The 23,184-nt window shown below is 40.4% G+C and overlaps 1 pseudogene; it reads left to right on the top strand.

Moving 5' to 3' along the window:
• The first annotated feature begins 15,833 nt into the window (after positions 1–15,833).
• On the top strand, positions 15,834–18,661 carry LOC136495721 (uncharacterized; annotated as a pseudogene).
• The last annotated feature ends 4,523 nt before the right edge of the window (positions 18,662–23,184 follow it).

Here is a 23,184-nt window from a genome sequence, read left to right as displayed (position 1 = left end):
TTTGAGAATTCGCAGAAACTGCCCATCAATGATTCACCGTGGGATGATATGATCTTTAATGTCACAAAATCTGACCCCTAGTACGCAAATGTTGTTAAGTTTATGGTTGCAGGTTAGGTACCACCAGAGGAAAATAAAAGGAAGCTTATCTACAAAAGTTGTCTCCACATATGGGATGAACCGTACCTCTTTAGAGTCTACTCTAATGGCCTGTTCAGAAGGTGTGTACCGGTGGAAGAAGGCATCAGGATCATCGAGCGATGCCACTCATCACCATATGGAGGACATTATGGTGCATTCTGCACTTATTTGAAGATCTGGCAAAGTGGATTCTTTTGGCCAACCATGTATGAAGACACGAAAGACATCATAAGAAGGTGTGGAGCATGTTAGAGGCATAGGAATATCAATTCAAGAGATGCCATGCTACTCACCAACAACCTCTAGATCAAGCTTTTCGATGTCTGGGGTATTAATTACATGGGACCGTTTCTAAAATCAAAGAACTATGAATACATCTTGGTGGCAGTTGATTATGTCTCCAAGTGGGTTGAAGCCATGCCATGCAGAGTAGCTGATGCTAAGAACTCCAAGAAGATGTTTGAAGAAATAATATTTCTAAGATTTAGAGTTTCAATGATGGTGATTAGTGATGGAGGAACACACATCACTGACAAGAATTTTCATAATTACTTGTCAAAGCATGGAATCTGTCACAATGTCGCTACTCCATACCACCATTAGACAAGTGGCCAAGTAGAAACATCAAATAAACAAATCAAGAATATTCTGCAAAAGACATTCAATGAGATGGGAACTGCATGAAAAGATAGACTACCCGATGCACTAGGGGCTTACAGAACGGCCTAAAAACACCACTTGGAATGTCACCATATCAACTAGTCTATGGGAAGACCTATCATCTACCTATTGAGCTAGAATTCAAGGCTCATTGGGCCATCAAGCGGTGGAACATGGACTTTGAAGCCACAGGAATTAAGAGGAAGATGCAACTCTCTGAACTTGATGAATGACATGAAAAAGCATATCACAACTCCAAGATTTACAAGGAGAGAACAAAAAGATGGCATGACAAGAGGAACAAAAAGGAGTTCATCCCAGAAGATAAGGTATTACTTTTTAATTCCAGGGTTAAATTGTTCGAGCATGAAAAACTTCAGACCAAATGGGAAACCATTCAAGGTGATAAGCACTTCGTCACATGGAGCGATAGCACTTCAAAATGATGAAGATACATTATTCAAGGTAAATGGCCACCATCTTAAGATCTTTCTAGAACTTGAAAAACCACCTAAGAATTTGGATGAGGTATGTTTCCTGATTTTACCATAGATTTACACCACTGCCATCCTTCTTACATTTCATAACGCGAAAGTATACTTTTTAGGATTAGATAAGTGATAGAAGTCATAGAGCAGAAGATGACCCTGAGACCTCGACATGTGGGGCTGGCCAGCCCCACCTATAGGCTGGCCAGCCCACTTGTCAGCCGCCTCGCTCTTGGTCAATTTTCTCGAGTCTTCTAGATCCTTCCTTGTTAAAATCCCATAGTTTTTTGCTGTATTCGGTTTTTCCTCGTTACGAGACCTCATATGGATAGATCTTGACCCCGACTGCAAGTTGTTCCCCCCTATATAAGCGAGCCTCTGCCTGCATCCATAGCCATTCCATCAAAGCCTTCTCTCTCCAACAGCAACAAAGCTCTCCTCCTCTCTAGTCCCCATGACCAACAAAGAGATCATCCCCCATGGTTTTGATCTTAGCAAGAAGCTCGATGTGCTTGCGCTGTCCGTCGTTCCTCTAGAAGTTACCCCCATTAGCTCAAGCCAATCTTACTTTGCTCATGCCATCCGTCGTCCGGTCCTTGCTCCACCGCCACCACATCTACTTCTCAAGGACAATCCACATGAACTAGACGCACCGTCGACGATCAAGGTCCTGAAGGAGATCAACCTCCTTCCTCTGATGGGACATGAGGTGCTGACCAGAGTGAAGACCCACAAATTTGAAGACATTACATGTGCAAAATACAAATCGGTCACCCCTCGTACCACCATTAACGGAATCCAGGCTTTGTTGGATCAGATCAAGGTTGTTCCTCTGAAGGAGAAGAAGAGGAAGGCACCGTCACCACCTATCCCAAAGGCTTAGAAGCATCGATGGATGACTATTGCTCTCTTAGAGAAGAAGATTGAAGACCTCTCCAATGTTATCTATACCCTAGGGCAAAGGATCGACGAAGAACACGTCTATCGCAAGAGCCAACAACATGACCTAAATGCTTTGAATTATTTTGTTGCTAAGATAAAGAAGTGAGAATTAGGTAGTTAATAATAAGGCATGAGTGGTTAGGTCAAGTGTTTAAAGATAGTATGTTTAGGTTACTCGCTTAGCTCAGATCGTTAGAATATTGAAGTTTGTGCTAGGTAGTCAAAAGTTTGTGTTTAGTTTGTGCTTGTGTAATAAAGTGTCTTATATATTAATGGAGTCTTATTATTATTATCTACTTTTTATTTCTTTTGGGTATGTGTTTTGTCTTCACATGTTGTGCATAAAGGTATACAGGGAAACAAGTGTGGGGGGAGACACAACGTGACAACAAGATAGAATTCAATTGCAAAAATTATGAAATTCAAAAAGTAATGAGCGAAGGACCATGTCCTACGATGCAGGCCTCGGCCGGCCCACCACAGTGCCACCTCACTTCATGCTTCATCCATGGTCAGGTTTGTGGCCCATTCACTTTATTTTCACCTATTATACTTTCCGTTTTGAACCGAATTGAGAATCCTTTGATAATCAACTTTAAAACATGATGAAAGATTATTTCAGTCATGACTTAAGGATAGACTCACATAATATTTTTTCTAGAAGTCTTGCTACTATTGGGAACTTATTATTAGGGACCCCATGTTACTTAAGTTGTTGTGGAATGAGATATAGTAGAATAATGAGAACTTGATTCTTGATGTTTCGTTATTGGAGAGTTTTATTTAAAAAAAGTAAAAAGAATAGCTATACATCTCCTTTGTGGTAAGCAATGTCCTACTAGAGCCAAATATAGACTAGAGAAACCTTCTACATATACTACTTGTCATTGTATTGAGTTTGGTCAAACCTTGTGACCCTTGTTGAGAAACTTATCATGCTCTCAAAATCAAGATCACGTACACTCCACATATATCTGCTGCTCCTACACTAGAAGTACGCAACAACATGTTTTCCATCCACCTAAAAATGTTCTACTTCTACACTGGGAATAGACACAAAAATATGCTTGATACGATAAATGCTCTAAGTTATTGTAAATGTCTCTTTTGAAAAGTTTTAATTGTAGAAAGAGAGGCATGGGCTATGCAAAAGTTATTAAAAAAGAGAGTATTGAAAAAATGGACAAGTTTCTGAGATATTGAAAACAATGAGTACTTAGATGCCCACCCGAAAAAAGAGAGATGAATAAAATAGCCCATGTTTTCTTGCAAAAGTTTTCCAAGTTTCAATCAAGAGAGATATGTTTCAATGAGCATAGTAGAATTAGGTTAGCCACCATATACATATCCACACACATGTACATCTTGATATAAGAGTATGACATCTTTCTCCTTGGATCCTTGTTTTAACTTTACAATATATGCAATGCAAGTATGTTCTCATATTCATCCCTACCTGAGCTCCACATAAGCTTTTAGAAGTAGGTAAAAAGAAGGCAAAGTCATCAATGCATTGGTGAGGATCCAAAAATACCATATATACAGAGAGATTTGAGAGTACTACAAAAGGAGAAGGTAAGCTATGTTTTTGTTTTCAAAAATCTTAAAATGTTCTCCAATTGACTTGACTGAAGGAAGATGGTGATCTGTTTCAAGCTGTTCCATTCTTCAATCGCCCAAAGTTTCATGGTAGACACTTTGAATCCTATAGTGCATGCATAACTAGGAATAGTTTTATGTTGATGATTTGTCCCAAGGTTATGTCTTAAGTAATCCATCCTTTTATCAAGGACAAGTAAAAGCTGAAGTGTGGGGGAGCTTGTTAACGATAGTTAACATTCATCACAAACCATCAATATAACTTATATAAATGGCTAAAATGAATCACTAATATCGGCTTAGGGGTTTAAACTAACAAATTCTATGAGTTTTGGTGAATTTGTGTTTCCAGCAGGATTTAATCAGAAAACCACTAAGGAGGACCTATTCGTCAAAGGAAATTATGGAATTCCACTGCATAATCAACGTGGGAAGATTCTAGAAGACTCTAGAAGGTGAATCACCAAAGCGGAGCCCGTGCCCCTGACATGTTTGGCTAGCCAACCAGACCTGTAGGTCGGTTGGGCTATGGCCCCCCATGTTAGCCTCCCATTGCTATGTCGGTTATCCACTACCTTAAGGATTACATCTCCATCGTTTATTCAAGTTAGTTTGATCTGAGGGCTCAGGATTGATGCTCTGGCCTATATATACCTGCCTGCACCCCCCTTTAGGGCAGATACCTCATTTAATCCTAAGAGCTGAGAAGCCAGAAACCATAATTCATATGTCCACTAGGATCAGAGCTAGCAATCAAGAGAAGATTAGTCCTTAGTCTTGTATTAGAGATAGTGAGATAGCATGAGAGGGAAGAGTCTAGAGGAGTCCCAGCCTATCAATGCTCTCTCTATGGATTGTACCCTAGCAGAATCAAGTTCTTCTTGAGCTTGCTTCTGAGATTTCACTAGTAATGGACTTCTAATTCAAGTAAGCATCTTGTTCATATTGTTCTTTAGGTTTGTGACTCTCTTTTGAGTACTTTAATCCTTGTTGCTCCTGAATTAAAGTAGTATTCATAGTGTAAGCATGGTGCTTAGACTCGATTACTCATGGATGTACCCTATTTTTTGGATTGATGGTAGCTCGCGAGGGTGACTTTTATAGCCTCGTTGAATCCTTTGTAGTCCACCTCCCATTAGTAGGCTTAGCAGGACATTGTTACTATAGGAAACATACTCTGCCTATGTTTTCTCTAGTAATATCCCTAAAATTGAACAATAGAAGACAAAGCTTATCGAAGTTAGAACTAGAAGACCATAGCAGTCTCCTCTACACTCCTATTATATTGCCTTGATTGTGAAGCTAGGATAAGTTAGATTTGGTTATTGTTGGCACAAAATTTTGTCCCGTGTCGGGGCACACGAGCAAGCCGAAAGGGTCCGCTCGATGGAGCTAGAGATTCGCCTAGCTTCAACGTAGGGATTATCGATCCTGTGCACTCCTCCTAAGATGTGCTAGTCAATTTGACCTTGCAATTGACAAGGAGAGAAAGCTAATAAGTAATTTAAGGCGAAACATGCTAGTGTTGCCAGACAGTCTCGAATGTGTGGCTCTAAGAGCCGATGTTGAAGGAAATAAACTAAATAGTCGATTCCAGCATACTCATAAGAATAAATCAGTTAAAGTTCATGGGGTTGTGGAAGAAAAATCAGTTATCATTCAGGATGAATATTGTTATTTAGACGAATACTGGTCAATGGCAATAGGATGTCAACAATAATTAGTTTATGCTAAGCCAATGACTACAAGTAACCGAATCCCTTTTTATATAAAAGAAGCAGCTCATCATTATTTAACCATTTAATAGAGACAAATCTAATGAACATATTAGATCTTATCTATCATTATGACTAGTGAGGCATGAGGTAGAATCATGCAGGCTATAGAAACAACGATAAATTCGATGACCCTAACTTATTACTAATATCAGTGGGGCATGAGGCAGAATCATGTATGCCATAATACAATAATAAGATCATGGGGATAACACATCTTTCAACCTATCTTTACTTCAATGGTCTCGTGACGTGAACTGCATATGTGAAAGCACTCGATATCGGCTAAAATAGCCGATTCAGGCATAGCGCACAGTTAAGGTCATGCCCTATCAGGAACAAATCTACCAAGTAACAATCCCCACTCCATGGTGCTCACAGTGGGGTATGAGGCAGAATCACACTAGCCATGATAATATGCCATGGAACGGTTTTTGTTAGCCAATAGATCTATTCAAGACCAGACATGCCTTAACCGCACACTATGCATAATCAAGATTGACATAAAACAGTCGATAAAACATAACTCATCATTTAAGATGCAGATTAGATCAGTTTAGATTAATAAACGATGGGTTAAACATGATATAAGGCCAATCTAGATCAATCCCAATCAAGCGAAGTGATATTGCTGTAATTAAATAAATAATGAAAGCATTGAGAAATATCGGTAACTTAATGAATCAATCCGAAGCATGCCACCCTTAGATAGAGCCAATAACTTGACCTTAATCTAGTTCGAGCAGTGGAGGTCAACCGGATCGATGCAGCCGTACTTGAACTAAACAAGAGTCGATAACTAGCTTATACTAGAGTCATAGTGGAGGTCGACCGGATCGATGTAACCGTACGAACAGAAGTATAAGACATGATAGTACTTACAGACAAGCCAAAGGTTGATCAGACCGATGCAGCCCTGCTCGCTGAAGAACTTGTCGAGATCTACTCTACTCCTACTCCTAAGGGGTGGATGGAGTCAAAAAAAGTAAGTAACTTGTATTTGATTGATTGTGTGTTTTATAATAGCTGGGGTCTAATATTTATACCTAGAACCTACGCATGAATCCAACTTAAGCATGACTCATCACAATTTTGGCCTAAGAGAAAACATTCCTAGTTTAAGATAACTTGGACCCTAATCTTTCCCTTTTTGTAGAGTCCAACATGTTTTTCCCGGCGTCGATCGTAGCTTTCATCGTTATCTGCTGGCGCTATATGAAGAAAGCCAATTCCAGTGTTGCTTTCGAATTAGCTGATACCGACCTTCACGCAATCGATTCCTTGATGACATGATCTTGGAAGCTTTCGAGTCCCTGCAATTCTTCTTCCAAATTTTGGTGTAAACAGTTATTCTCACACATGTTTCCTCGAGTTTGATATAAAACTAGATACTACCGATGAAGTGCTACATCGATATAATATTCGTGTGCTTGTGGATTATTCTATGTGCATTGATTTATACCAACAATGGGTCTTATGCATGGTGTATCCACATTCCATAAGTTGTAGAGGCCCTAGAAAGTATCTTTCCAAAGTACACAATATCATCACCTATGTTCTTAAGCACATTGGAAGTACTGATAGTAAGTAGCAACAAATTCTTATCAACACTATGTTATACAAACATAGGAACGAGGTCTCCTTGTATTCAATGGCCATCTCCCTATGTGTCATGCCCTCATCAGAATTTGCTATGCAATATTTAAAAGGTGCAGAGGGGAGAGCAAAACATAGAGAGAGCACAAGATTATTCTCGCTAGGTGTTCCCCGCACATCTACCCTAGACAGATTAAAATCCCCCACTTCCCTGCTTTCAAGATCTCACAAATGATTGGAATTCATACCCAAAAAGTCCACGAAACATGCAATGGAATAAAAGAGTGGCAGAAATTTAGCATGTTTGAGATGCAAAGTTATCGGCAATCCACAATAGCCAAAATAACAAGGACATATGCAAAAGCTTTTGGAATTAATTAGGACTCAAACATATAGAAATCAAAACATAGACTACATGAGTGACATGACAATAGTAATCAATAATTCTCCAAGTCTTTAACACATAACAAACTAACAATGGTATTAGACTTCTAGTTCTCCTATCTCTAGTTCTTCATTATTGACTAGCAATGCAGAAGTAGTATGGAACAATAACTAAACATAACCCATAGGAATCAAGTTTACAGTGGTATACAAGACTAGCAAACCCAAGATAATAGTGCCATCACATATTAGCCATTACAAAAAAGGTACATAAAGAGTTCATGCTGAACTTTTTTAGAACACTGCATGCACTTGCTCATTGCACTAGTAGGGACAAAGAATTATAGTTAGAGAGGAGCCAACATCAATGTCCTTTGAGGTGGTTAACAACTAGAGGATGAAGAAGGGTTTCATTAGCCACCAATGAAGGATTAAAGTTAACATGGAAGCACATGTTCACTCAGTCTCTCACTATTTGTCTATTTGATGTGTGATGAAGCGGCGATGGTGCAAGGTGCTACTTAGGCACATGGATGGTGTGTACTACTAATTATGGGGGATAGGTGGTGGGAAGAGTCGCAACTAACTCGACAAGATGTGGCCAAGTGACGTAGGGTTACGTAGCTTTTATTTAACTGATTACTTTGGGCTTAGCTAGGCCAATATACCTATATTGAGTTTATTTCGGTTAATGTATGAAATGCATTATATAAATTTTGGAAGCCCTGATGGGTAACAGAGAAGGGTACATAGGGAATGGGCTGACCCTGATCTATTTGATATTGGGCTGAAATTTGGCCGTAAAGCCCTCTAGAGGAGTGAAATCAACCCATCAAATGTCCCCTAGTGGGGAAATCTCCATCAGGTATTGGGGATTGGGTCCATTACCATGCCTAGCAGAATGCTTATTTAGCATGTGCACTCTAGAAACATAACTTGTGGATGGATGACATGATCAAAACCACTATCTGCTTCATATAGAAACCCACCGCGTGCGATAGGATTCCTTTTCCCCTCCACATTCTTATTTGACTCTTGTCTCTAGTCGTTCTTGTTTGTTCTAGACACCCCATCACCAGAGTTCGCCTCCTTGTTAATGAACCTCAACTCCCCACCACCGCAAAAATCCCTCTCTCTGCTTTCAATTCATTAGATAGGTCTGCTTGCCACTGCCTTGCTAGTTCCCAAGAAGGACTAGCTCCACTGCTCCTTACTAGAGTTGCCAAAAGGAGGGCCACAATCACGACAAGGTTCTACCTCTAATGCCACAACACATGATTGCAACACCACTAATTTGGTTGCCATAGGTGGGTCGTATTGCAACCTTTTCAAAAAATGGTTGCAATATGTGCCTATAATGCAATGGACTAAATTTGTTGCAATATGTGTGGTTTGTCGTTGCAATAGGCTTGTGCTACTGCAACCATTTAAGAATTGTGTTGCAATTAGTTGGCATTATTGCAATGGCACTTTTGAGTTGCAATAGTACTGGTTTTAATTGCAATTACTTGTTATTGCAACTATATTGGATTTGGTTGCTTTTGCTTGTAACTATTGCCACGGTTATTATGGGTTGCAATAATGTTCCATGGTGTTGCAATTGCTAGGGTGGTTATTGCAACAAGATTTCCGAATGGATGCAATAGCATGTTCCTATTGCCACGGTTTTCTAGGGTTGTAATAATTTTTGTGGCATTGCAATTATTAAGTACTTATTGCAACTACAATCCTAAATGGTCGCAATATCATGTTAATATTGCCACGATTTTTTTGTGTTGCTATAGGCTACCGCTGATGCAACGGCCTAAAAGTGTTGCAATATACAAAATTGGTTGCAATATACAAAATGCTCCATGCATTAGACTACTCCTGATGCAACGGCCTAAAAGTGTTGCAATATACCAAAATGGTTGCAATAGACAAAATGCTCCACACATTTCTGAATATTGTATTCTTTTGACAAAAAAATGTTCCACAGAGGATTTGATCCCAGGAACTAAAGTACAAGCAAACACTCATCTACCACTAGGCTACTAAGGTGTGTTCAACATTAAGCCGCCTTTATATTACTTGTTTACATGATGAAGATGGCTAATTCACTTCATATGTCAACAAGGACGATAACCATCCGCATCTTCCATGACAATTTTAGAAAACAAAAAAATTGTCCAGCTTGCTGATATTTGTGCTTATGATAGAAAACAAATATGAGTATAACAGTTTAAAGACCAACTGCTGCTATTCACTATCCCGGACAATTAATGAGATTGTTTAAAAAAAATCTAGAAAAAACATCACTGTTGTACAAAGGATAAGTATTTAAACAAAGAAATCATGTTCTATGCTTTCTACCGCAACTGGTGCAACAACTCCATCATCAATGTAGGTGTCATCTTCGGCATCATCATCCTCATCAAGTAAGACCGCATCATCTGGTTCGAGAACTGCCTTGCCATGCACCTGATTAATAATAGAGTCATCACCAGTTGTGCCTTCCTTGTCTGGTCTTGTCCAATTTGACAAATCCTCATTTGGGCCTAATAGATTCATGTCTTGGATTCCCACATCAAGTAGATCGACTTCCATGTCACCCTCATTTTCTCCTTCTGGCATGGCAAACAAATTTCTTGGTCTAACCGCAACAACACTAGACCATCCTGGCTTGTTCATGAGGTTGACAAAAAACACCGGTTCGGCCTATGTTGCCAGAATGTAAGGTTCATTTGAATATCTGAACCTGGAAGTATTGATATCGATAACACCATATTTATCCCTACTATATCCTCTACTTCTGCTGGTACTGGCAGTCGACACATCATACCAATCATACTGAAACATAAAACTTCTTTTTGTGCAGGGAACTCGAGTGAGATCATTCTTCTAATCACTCCATACCAGGTCATGTTGCCGGTAGTACCATCACCCCTCACAAGCACACCACTGTTTTGTGTGATGAGGTTTCTCTCAATGGCAGTCGTTCGAAATAGCCAGTTATTGATGTAGCATCTATTGAACACACGAGCTCGATGGTCCGGTCCTTGAGAAAGGGCATACATAAGTTCACTTGCTTCACCTTTCTCGTATAGTTTGGTGATCTGCAAACACAGTTTAAAAACAAATGCCAGTTAATAAGTACATCGTTCTAACCATCACATGGAATAAAAAAATAGAACTAACCTTACCCTCGAACCACCTTACAAAGTGCTCCTCGTGTCATTTATTAAGATTCCTTATACTATTTTTTAGTTCTTCCATGTATTCACTGCATTGAAATAGCCAATTAATTAATTAGTTGATGCCAGAAACAAAAAGTAGATTAATTAATGATGATATATTGCAACTTACTCGACCCATGGTCTGGCTTCATCACAGTTACTAATTATGTAGTGCCTCATCTTCCGAACCTCATCTGCACAAAATATCTCGGTAGTCTGTCCTCTCCTCTTGTAATCCATTTCTCCAAATACGCTCAAACCAGATGGCGGCTCATTCACTATTGTACTTTCATGATGATCAGCGCGATTTAGCTTGGTGTCGACATCCAAGAATCTAGAGCAAAATGTAAGGCACTCCTCGGTTATGTGTCCCTCGGCTATTGAACCTTCTGGGTGCGCCCTGTTTCTCACATAGCCTTTAACAGTACGTAGATACCTCTCAACTAGATACATCCATCTATAACACACGGGCCCTCCAAGTTTAGCCTCTTTAGCTAGATGAACCGACAAATGAATCATGATATCAAAAAATCTAGGTGGGAATACCATCTCAAGCCAGCAAAGAGTCTCTTTAATTGAACTGCTCTTCCACCAGCTCCTTCGAACAAAGTGCACTGAAGAACCTACTAAGCTAAATCAATGGCATGACAACTTGTTCGGGCAAAATCTTTCTGATGACTAAGGGTAATAATTTCTATAGAATAATATGGTAGTCATGTGTTTTCAGTCCAGACACCTTACATGGATTTGCGTCAACACATCTCCTTATATTGGAGCAAAACCCATCAGGCATCTTCGCTCCATGTAGAAATTGGCATAAACTTTTCTTGTCAGCCTTATCTAAAAAGTACAAGGCTGGTGGCAAGGTATAATTATCATTGTCAATGACAGGGTGCTGATCTTGCTTTATCCCTAGCTGTTCCATGTCAAGTCGGGTCTTCTCATTGTCCTTACATTTACCTTCAATTTCAAGCAAAGTACCCAATATGCTCTCGCATATGTTTTTCTCAATGTGCATCACGTCCAAATTATGCCTTATGAGCAAAGAAGACCAGTAAGGGAGCTAAAAAAATACTCTTCTTCCTCCAATTGTGCCATCTTTTATCTTCATCACGCTTCCTCTTTTTTGATGTCGCCTTTCCGAGTATCACTTGATCAAAAGTTTCATACTGGTCCAATACCTGTTGACCAGACAGTGGTACTGGAGCCTCCCTGGTTTCCACCTCATTGCTGAAGCTCATTTTGTTCATGCGCCAAGGATGGTCCGATGGCAAAAAATGATGATGTCCCATGTAGCAGTGCTTTTTTCCAAATCTCAACCACAAATAATCTGTATCCTTGTGGCAGTACGGACATGTAAATTTGCCTTTTGTGCTCCAACCAGAAAGCATCGCATATGCAGGAAAGTCATTAATTGTCCAAAGCAGAATAGCATGTAGTTTAAAATTCTTCTTTACCTTGTCATCCCATGTATCAATTCCCTTTTCCCAAAGATCCTTCAGCTCATCAATGAGGGGCCTCAAATAGACATCAATATTCATTCCAGGAGATTTTGGACCAGGAATCAACATCGACATAATCCAATAAGGCTGTTTCTCAAACAACCAAGGAGGCAAATTGTAAGGGATGAGGATAACAGGCCATGTGGTGTATGTAACATTTTGCATGCCAAAGGGGTTGAAGCCATCAGAAGCAAGACCCAGCCTAATATTACGAGCTTCCTTTGCAAACCAACCATACTTGTTATCCACAAGCTTCCATGCCTTCGAGTTAGCAGGGTGACGCATTTTGCCATCATCGACCAATTCTTCCTTATGCCATCGCATTTGTGATGATGTGCTCTCTGTCATATATAATCTTCGTAGCCGAGGAGTAAGAGGAAAGTACCGTAGGATTTTACGTGGGACACACTTCTTATTTGTTGTATTAGCATCACCATCTGTAGCGTCCTTGTGAGCACCGTCGTCGGTCATTTTCCACCTAGACTCGTCACATTTGGGACATGTATCCAGATTTGCATTTTCCTTCCAAAATAACACACAATCCTTCTCATAGGCGTGTATCTTTACATAGTCCAAGCCTAGATCTCAAACCACCCTTTGCACTTTCTCCATTGTGTTCAGGACACAGTGGCCTTTAGGAAAAAACCTTGTGAACAGATTAAGTACCCCCTCCAATGCTCTGTTACTAATACCGCACAAGCACTTAACCTAAAAAGTTCCACAATAAAAGAGACCTTAGTAGCATCCTCGCAACCTGGATACAATTTCTTTTCTGCCTCTTATAATAATTTGAAGAATATCTTCGCATGTTCATTCGGTTGTTCATTGTCATTAGTATCTCTGATCTCTCCATGTATAGCACCTCTGATTAGGGATCTAACCAAATTAGTGACACCATGGTCGTCATCACTCGGTGTGCCTTCTTCGTTGTCTACTCCAACTTCATGTGGTGTGGATTCGTTGTCTACTTCTACATCAGCTGGTGGTGGTGCATCATTGTGTACTTCTACATCGGCTGCTGGTGCATCTTCGTTGTGCAATCCCACATCTGAACCTTCACCTTCCCTGATAAAGCTTTCATCAAACCCTCTATGAAGCAAATGAAGCTGAACCAGAGGCCGCGGTCTGTATGCCATGCATACACTTCTAGGACATGGACACGCAGCAGTTCCACCTCTCGATGTGCCACCAAATGTGATGTCTAGAAAATTTTGGAGATTCTCCTGCCACTCAATTGAAGAACGAGGCAAGCGCATCCAACTCCTATCATCACCTAACATTATTCTGCAATGACAAGATGCACCAACCATGGTGGATAGGTAGTGGAGTAGTCGAACGGGTGGAGGAGTCAGACAAGCACTGGATCGACGGCGATGCTCGGCACCAAACATCACGAGAGGAGGCGGCACCGATGATGCAAGGGTTTCAACCAAACTAGAACAGGAGAACTCTGTGTCACAGATAAAAAATTGCATCCATTTGTTACGCTGTTTGCAGGGCCCATGTTGCTCTCGTGGATGGCCCCTCTGGCACAGGCGTGCTATGTACGAGAATTTGTGATCTGAAGCCCAATTTTTTTGGGTAAATTTTAGTTGGCAACAGGCGTTAAAAAAAGATCACTCAGCCCGACGTCTCACAGCCTCTATGAAGGATGGACCATCACCCATGCTACTCCTCACCTCCACCATCGTCAATCTTTCATAATTTAACTCAACGACCAAGGGTTTGTAACGTAGGAGCTGACACAGACATGACAAAAACCTGCACCAACACACACATTTGTAGGTTACCCAGGAGCTAACACATGCATGACATGATGAAATCTCGCCCACTTCCACAAATCCAAAGAAACATCATAGCATCTTGGGTAAACGTGGCGTCTCTTCATGGGGAATTGAAGGGCCGCGACCAGTCCAAGGACCAGGTAAAACGATGGCTCTTCATGGGAACTGTGCGACCAGCGTGGCCAGGGAGTTGAAGGGCCTACACGCAAAGCATGGACATATAATCACTCAAAGGAATAAATTCCTTAAAACTTACCAAAATCAGGTGATAGCTCAATGGTTTGTCCGTTGCTCTGGAACTTATAGGCTCCGGTTCGATTCAGGGATGCAACACATTTTTTGCATTTTCTTTCAATTTATATTCCTTCATTTTTAATTTACAAGTTTTTTAGTCCTAATGTTTTGCCAATTTAGGTTTATACAATTCCAATATATATTTTCTTAAGTCCTAACACAATGTGCATGAGGGAGTGGACGCTATCACAAATACAAAGGTAAGTGTATATCACTAACTTGGTTTATCACAAATACAAATACAAAGATAAGTGTATCTTGGTGTCATGAACCCAAACCTAGGTAAAGATGTCACGCTGCAAAAAGATGGGTTGTGCGATAAATCCTGTCCTTGAGGACATCGATTACCAATTTGCACTAAAACATTGTCTTAGCTCCCACATGAAATCACCTCAAGGCAAAGAAGGTGACATTGAACATGATACACCTATATGATATGCCATATATATGATACACCTAACACAGTTTTTTTGCATTTTCTTTCAATTTATATTCCTTCATTTTTAATTTACAAGTTTTATAGTACTAATTTTTTGCCAATTTAGGTTTATACAATTCCAATATATATTTTCTTAAGTCCTAACACAATGTGCATGAGGGAGTGGATGCTATCACAAATACAAAAGTAAGTGTATATCACTAACTTGGTTTATCACAAATACAAATACAAAGATAAGTGTATCTTGGTGTCACAAACCCAAACCTAGGTAAAGATGTCACGTTGCAAAAAGATGGTTTGTGCGATAAATCCTGTCCTTGAGGACATCGATTACCAATTTGCACTGAAACATTGTCTTTGCTCCCACATGAAATCACCTCAAGGCAAAGAAGGTGACATTGAACATGATACACCTATATGATATGCCATATATATGATACACCTATATGATACACATTTGATCAAACAAGATTCCAACTTGCCTATTCATAAGCCCCTGGTACCTTGGACACATTAGAAAAAGGTCTGTTCATTGTAGAGTACGTAAAAAGTAAAGCAAATGACAAAATGTTAATACAAGGGGTCAAGTAACACAATGCAAATAAAACCATGTGAAAGGAAAAAGTTTTTCGAGAAATTGGGAAAAAGATTCACCTGATTTGGACAACAAATGCGAAATCTAAACAAGTTTAACGTTTTTACAATGAATAAAAATAAAAAAGATGAACACCATGAACCCGATGCCAACAAGTGGGTCCCTCATGTTAGTGGCACACCCTTTTCCCACTTATTTTTTGTAATTTTTGCCAAAAATTGGCTTGGTGCCCGTATGCAGCCATTTACCGCCTAATACACCGCCCATTATGCGAACAAAGCGAATCTTAACCTCCCCACTTCCTCATTATCCTCCCCATCTCCTCCAATTCTTTCCTTTCCCTCCTCCAACTCGGTTTCCGATCTGCACCCACCACCACCACTTGTCTTCACCGTCGCGTTGTCATTGGAGGGGCGCCGATGCAGGACAGGCCGCACCCGGAGGCCGCCACGACGTGCCTCCCCACCGCCGGTGCTCAAACCTCAAGGACTCTCGGACTTCCTCTTCGTTAGAGTTACGGTAACCCTAAAGCCATTGATCTATTCTGTTTTCACTTATGAAAGAGTAATGCATGTACCTGTGTGTCTATGTAGTTTACTTGTTCAATGTAGCTGGACTACAGATTGCATCAATGGAGACTCAATCGACGTCACCTGCGTTCAACACGCCAACACCTGCTTCATTGTCCAGACCCAGGGCGACGATGTTGCTTTTTCAAACACCTTCATCCAGGACGGCGACACCTCCTGCCGATGAAGATGGAGGTGATGGCAGCCAATCACAAGAAAACCTCTGGCGTTCCACTCAGGACAATGATAGGTAACGACACAATGTCTGTCTGGATGCTACTGCAATGATTTAGAATTCGACAAAATACTTCAATAATAGTGAGATCCTTCAATAAATGGTAGTGATATGCTTCAATAATATGAAGGACACATTATTGTTTGCCATTCTCAAGTTGTTCCTTCTTTAAATATTGTTTAGGGTGTGCTTATGTTTCTCATTACATTCTGTGACAGCTCGAAACAAACATGGACTATTTCTTTCACTTGCAAGGGGGCACTGGTGGGACAACAATTTGCTCAGTATACAATAGCCAGGGATGACCTCACGTTTGGTAACTTAATAACAATGAAATCAAATTTGGGGTATGGTACCAGGGACTACTTGTACTATAAGAGGAGAAGTGGTAACTCTGTAGCTACACTAAATGAGATCAAATATGATGTCGATGCAAATGCAATGATATCAAGTAATGCAGAGGAGAGGGAGGTCAGATTAGTATTGTCAAGGGATCAAATAACAGAGCCAACTGTGGACATAACACCCATTAAATTGCCAAGAACTGTGGCATCAAATAGTGAACATTCCATAGATGAGTCACTTGATGATTACAAGGTGTGGCTTAAAAATATGCATAGACAGGGCCAAGGCATGGGTAAGTTATGTTGCTGCCCTATTATGAATTGTTATATTATATTATATTGCAATGGCCAGATCACTAATAGCAGCATGGCTTTCGTAGATTTTGAAGATATATATAGGGATGACATAGTCAAGACTTACAAAGAATGGTTAAGGGTGCAAGGACAACTATATCAAATTAGTAATATATACCTTCTTTTCTCAAAATGTCAACCAACTTATTATTAGTCCTTCGCAATACATTTATAGTTTACACTTGTGACCTATTGTCTGCAGGTGCATATGACAACCCTACAAATCAGATAGTTTTACTAAATTCAAGTCAAGATAGCAATCCAACACCACCTCTGAACCAGCCATCATATGCTCGGCATGAGAAAACACAGGAAGATAGTAAGTGATGCTTATTGTGATTTTATTTTGATGTTTAGTTTAGTTTTCCCTATGAAATGATTTTGTTTAATCTCTTGCACTGTATATTGTTTCAATGGACAAGACTCCAAAAAGAGAAAGGCACGAGGTACTATGAAAGGATTGGCAGCCAGCCACAAGAGATCCAAGTAGGGCAGTCAGAAGCTTAAAGTCCAATTCTCTACATGTGGAGGAGCTATAGGTGAGAACGCACGCACATTTACTGATGAAATAGTAGTGTACACAAGGAAAAAAGCACTACTCATTGGGGTGAGAACATGGAAGGATATCGACCAAGATGTCAAATATTCAATAGTATCTGATATGATGGTAAGTTTCTGATTTGTTTTTTCTAGCATACACAGTTTTGTTACCAAATTAGTTAAGAAGTGACCTAGAATTTATATTTTATATGTTGAACAACATAAGTGGGACATTGAGAATAACGAAGAAAACAGGAAAAAATATGGACCATCGCTAATGAGCATTACAAAGGATGGCGAGCAACATTAAGTGCTACGTATAGGGCGTACACCACCTATGAGGAGAGAATGAGACATAAGCCAGAAGAGTTGGACATTGTTGAATGGCACTATCTAGTTTTGTATTTTGGCAAGACAAGTTTTCAGGTTTGATGACCTTTACTTTATTCTTGCCATTTGCACTTGATGAAATAAAGGCTATGTTTTGGTACATTGTAATATTTTTTTTATAATCAACTCCTTGTGCAGAGGGTTAGTTGCACGAATTCTCGGAATCGGCAGAATGTAAAGGTACACCATCGGGTAGGATCAAAGAGTTTTTCTCAGTGTGGCTTTGAGAAGGTAATAACTTCAGAAGCACATGACCATGCTTCCTTACCTTTTGACATATCACTAATTTGTTACATTCTTGCCTAATTAGAGGGACCCAATAACTGGTGATGAGCCAAATGATTTGGAGCTTTCCATGATCACGCACAGTAAGAATGGGCAATGGACAAGCCAAGAATCTAGGGATGTCTATGTGAGTATATAACAGTTTGTGCAAACCTTATTAACTGATGCAAAGTGACCGCCTACAAAATCATTTTCAATTAACTACTTCAACTGTCCTCCTTTGTTAGGATAATGCATGCAACAAAATTTTGGAGAGGGAAACAGATGGAGAAGCACTCATCATCTCAGATGTGGAGCAAAATAAGATTTTCTAGTCAGCCTACCAGGAAACAAGAAACTACAAATCAACCAAGATCTATGCTAATGGATACTTGGCAAAATACCCAACCAGAAGCCAACTACTGTTTGAGGATTACTAGTACCAAGTGCATCAAGAATTGGCACTAGCCGAAGCATTTTCAAAGCTACAAGCGAGATTAGAATCTCAAGAGGCTAAAAGTGAAGATGAAAGGGAAGAACATAGGCGTTAGATGGAACAAATGATGAAGGCAAGGGAGGCTGATAGAGAAGCTCTTAGGGAAGAGTTTATGGCAATGATGCAAGCAACACATGTACAAGCATTAATACAACAGGTAATAGTCGGCTACAAACCATGCATCATTTTCATAGTTTCAAACTCCACTCATGATTTTTCTGACTAAAATTGAAATGTAGGATAACAAAGATGGGGGACAAAATATAGAGGTTGCTGCTACAACAAACATGGATGAAGAAAACGTAAATATAGAAAGTGAAGAAATATCACATCAGCCTGTAGTTTGAGAACTGAAGAGTGTTTAATGTTGTCATGTGATAGTCCTTAGTATGAGGCATAATTTTCCCTCCATCTATTGATTTGCAGGAAAACCAAGATAGCATCCTACCACAAACACAACTCGAAGCTACAACAGCGGCAGGTACAAGTAATGGTCGCACAACCTGAAATAGTGCTGCGAATAAGACTCAAACTAGCCAAAACAAAGGAGGGGATGCGACAGTTAGTTTTACTACTACTAAAGCACTGAGGGATGCCGCGGCTAAGAAACGAGCATTATCCAAAAGGAATCAACAAGCTGGCAAAGCATAGGGTGATTTTTGACTCCACTACCTATGAATATTTCTGAACCAGATTCAGTTGCCTAGTTCCTGTTACTGTAAAGTGAAATGATACTTAGCTGAATACTAAGTTTCTATTTGCTGAATATACCAATGTTAATGATTGTTTTAGGAGCAAGATAGAGTTTGAGTGGAGCGCACAACTGATGATGGACGGTCAATGTCAAGCCAACCTTTGGTACAGTGCTACACATAGCTTATTACATTTTGAATTGTTCAAAGTAGCTACTGTGCGTCAGATACCTTATGTGTTTTAGTTGTTGTGCGTGTGTTATCAACTAAGTTTGATATTGGATGTGGTTTCATTAATGAGTTGTACGAACAAAGCATATTTTGGTTTAATGGATGTCTAAATGCTTCTTTCATCATATATTGTTCGACATGCAATTATTGTTTGAAGCAAACAGAGCGTTGCAATATGGACTATCGACAAAATAATTTGGCGTTGCAATATATGATATAGCAACAAACAAACGATGTTGCAAAAAACATCGTACCAACAAAATAGTGGGCATTGCAATAGAGTCTCCAAACTGTAGCAACACAATAGTTAGCGTGGCAATAGAGGGTCCAACAATAGCAACCAGTATTGATCATTGCAATAGAGAGGCAACCTCTAGCAACCAAACATTTACCGTGACAATAGACGGAGGCACCTATAGCAACCACAATGTTTAGTGTTGCAATAGAGGGGCTACCTCTAGCAACCAAATATTTATCGTGGCAATAGACGGTTCCACCTATAGCAACCAGTATTGATCGTTGCAATAGAGTGGCTACCTCTAGCAACCAAATATTTATCATGGCAATAGATGGTTCCACCTATAGCAACCATTGAGATAGCGTGGCAATAGAGGGTCCATCTATTGCAATGCTATTGATGCGTGGCAATAAGGTCTATTGCAACACCCAATATCATTGCTAGTGCACCTATTGCCATGCTTTGGGTACGTGGCAATAGGTATTTCTGGCAACACCGGGTGTGTTGCAATAGTAACTATTGCAACACCCACCATGGTTGCCTATACTATGGGTTGCAACACTACATGGCGTTGCAACAACACTCCTTGGTGTTGTAATAGGGGAAAACCTATTGCAACACCAAAATGAGTCGTTGGGCAAACCTTTTGCCACGGTTACTATGCCAACGCCTACCAACAGAAAAAAAGTATTGCAATTTTGCCTACCACAACCATTTTTGGTATATTGCAACACTTTTAGGCCATTGCATCAGGGGTAAAACCTTGTAGTGAATCCTTAGCAGATGTGGAGCTCTCATTGGTTCCATCTCATCCATTGGAGGAGGAGGGCACCATTAGTGGTGGATCTAGGACAAAATCCTAGGGGGGCTAAACAAGCTATTGTGCTAGGCGCTGGACGCTGGCTACTATAGTGCTGCGCTGCTGCTTGCTGGTGCGGGCATTGTGCTGCGTTGCTCACTCTAGAAACATAACTTGTGGATGGATGACATGATCAAGACCTTTTTCTTCTTCATATAGAAACCGATCACATGTGATACACTTTCCTTTTTGCCTTTGCATTCTTATAATCTCATTTGACTCTAATCTCTAGCCTTTCTCGTTTATCCTAGACACCCCATCGCTAGAGTCTACCTCCTTGCCAACGAACCTCATCTCTGCACCACCACAAAGTCCTTCTATTTGCTTTCATTAGATCAGTCTACTTGTCCCTACCTTGCTACTTGCCAAGCAGAACTAGTTCCATTACTCCTTATTGGTTGCAACAAAGGAGGGCTGCTAATCTTTGGTAGTTGTGGAGCTCTCATTGGTTCCATCTTGTCCATTAGAGGAGGGCACCATGGCAGGCACCGGTGTCGATATTAAGCTAGCGTAACTCTTATTTTTCTTTTAAGTTGAAAACATTATTTGATTTTAAATCCTTTTAGATGAAAAGTTCCATTTAAAACTTCCTAGTTGAATGAAGTTTTTCTCAACTTGAAAGTTTTTTGAATTATTTGTATGTGAAACTTTATACTTGGAGTGTTTAGACTTAAAACTAATTATTTCCTGCTTCACTTGAGGCTAACTAGTACCAAAAGCCACCAATTTCAATCATGTAGGAATTTACTTGTGGCTCTGATATGATTGTTGTAAGGCACCATGACGCCTAAGAGGGGGGGGTGAATTAGGTGACTTAAAACTCTAACTCTAAACTATGGCCTCTTTTTCTATCCTTAGCAAAAACATATGCAAAAGATGAACTATCTGGATGTGCAACTATGGTTTAGCTAGTGTGTTGCTATCTATACCGTAAAAAGGAGTTACACAACCTAGGTTCCAAACCTATCAACTAGCCTATCACTAAGCTAGGAAAGTAAAGCACAAACCAAGATTGCAATGTAAATGCGGAAGCTAAAGAGTAAGGTAGAGATATGCAAACTCCCATCGGTGACTCCGGTATTTTTACCATGGTATCGAGAAGCCGCAAGCTTTCCCCTAGTCCTCATTGGAGCCCCTCGCAAGGGCCAAACTCCCGGTTGGGTAACTTTGTGCATAGCCCCGGGCCTTCCCCGTGCGCAAGTGGGTCTCTAGTGTGCCTTTTGGCAAGCCTCACCCAGACCGCTCCCCATTGTCTTCACTATCAAGCTTTCGGCCAAACTGCCGCTTGTTCCCTTCGGTACACAGTGGCGGCCACACCACAAACATGGTTGGTGTGATCTTGCAAGACTACATGCCCTCCGATGTACAACAATGGTGCGCACAAGCACCAAGTGGTATGAGGTGTGCAAACCTCACTAAACACTAGGCCTAAACCTAGAGCAAGCGCATAAGCGGTGGTCTAATCACTAAAATGGTGTATCAACGCCCTTGGTATGTTTTTTCAACTCTCCACATCTCAAATGGCCAGTTGGGGGTCTATTTATAGCCCCACAAGTGAGAACTAGCCGTTGGACCCAAGACCCAACTTTCTGCTATTGACCGGACACTGATCACGTCTCGATCGGATGCATCTGGTCCTACCGACCATTGGAGCGCGTGGGTTGATCGAACTCTAGGCCGAGTCTGGTCTCACTCAATTGGACGCGTCCATTCACGCTAGTGCCACTTTGAAACCTTTCTGGACATGATCAGACGCTACTTCTTGGTGTGTTTGGTCGTCTTGCCATCGCGTCCATTCACTCTGAGAACATTGCCGTTGATGATGAATGGTGAAGTCTGTGCGTCCAGTCACTGCCTCGCTCAATGTCCGGTCACTGCTGCTGACGCCTACTGTTGCTGAGCAACTGATCAGATGAGTCTGGTCCTTATAGGGCCATGTCCGGTCACCTCTATGGAGCTCGTTTCTTCATGATCTTGCGTCCGGCTTGGTTCCTATCTTCGTGCTTTTGCTTGATATCTTGGATCCTCTCTTGTGCTTCTAGGGTCTTGTTTAAGGTGTTGATCATCAGATTATCATGTCGCCTTCGTCCAAGTCATGTTTGCACCCTTATTGAACTATAAAACAATTACTTGCAAATTCATTAGTCCAATTTGGTTGTGTTGGTCATCAAACACCAGAATCCAAAGTAAATGGGCCTAGGGTCCATTTTCCTTACAATCTTCCCCTTTTTGGTGATTGATGACAGCACGACCAAAGCAAGCAAATAATAAAAATTTTGGAATTTAAAAACTATTTACTTGCTAATATGCGATGCAAAAGGGCAAGGTTATATGATGCTAAGAGATACCACATGTAAACATCTTTGGAAGTTTATCTTGCCCTTGCAAATGTCCCCATGTGGCATTATGGATGTAAGCCTCCTCCTAACTCCATAATCCACTATCCTCCCTTTCTCGGACTATTACCACTTGTAAATTATTATGATCGGGCTTGCTTTTGGTCCTACAAATTTTCCCGTTTGGAATCAAACACCAAAAAGGAAGACATTAGTAGCACA

This window comes from Miscanthus floridulus, chromosome 12 (assembly GCF_019320115.1).
Source record: "Miscanthus floridulus cultivar M001 chromosome 12, ASM1932011v1, whole genome shotgun sequence".
Classification (NCBI taxonomy): Eukaryota; Viridiplantae; Streptophyta; class Magnoliopsida; order Poales; family Poaceae; genus Miscanthus; species Miscanthus floridulus.
Note: the sequence above shows the minus strand (reverse complement) of the source record. Positions and strands in the feature narration are given on the sequence as shown.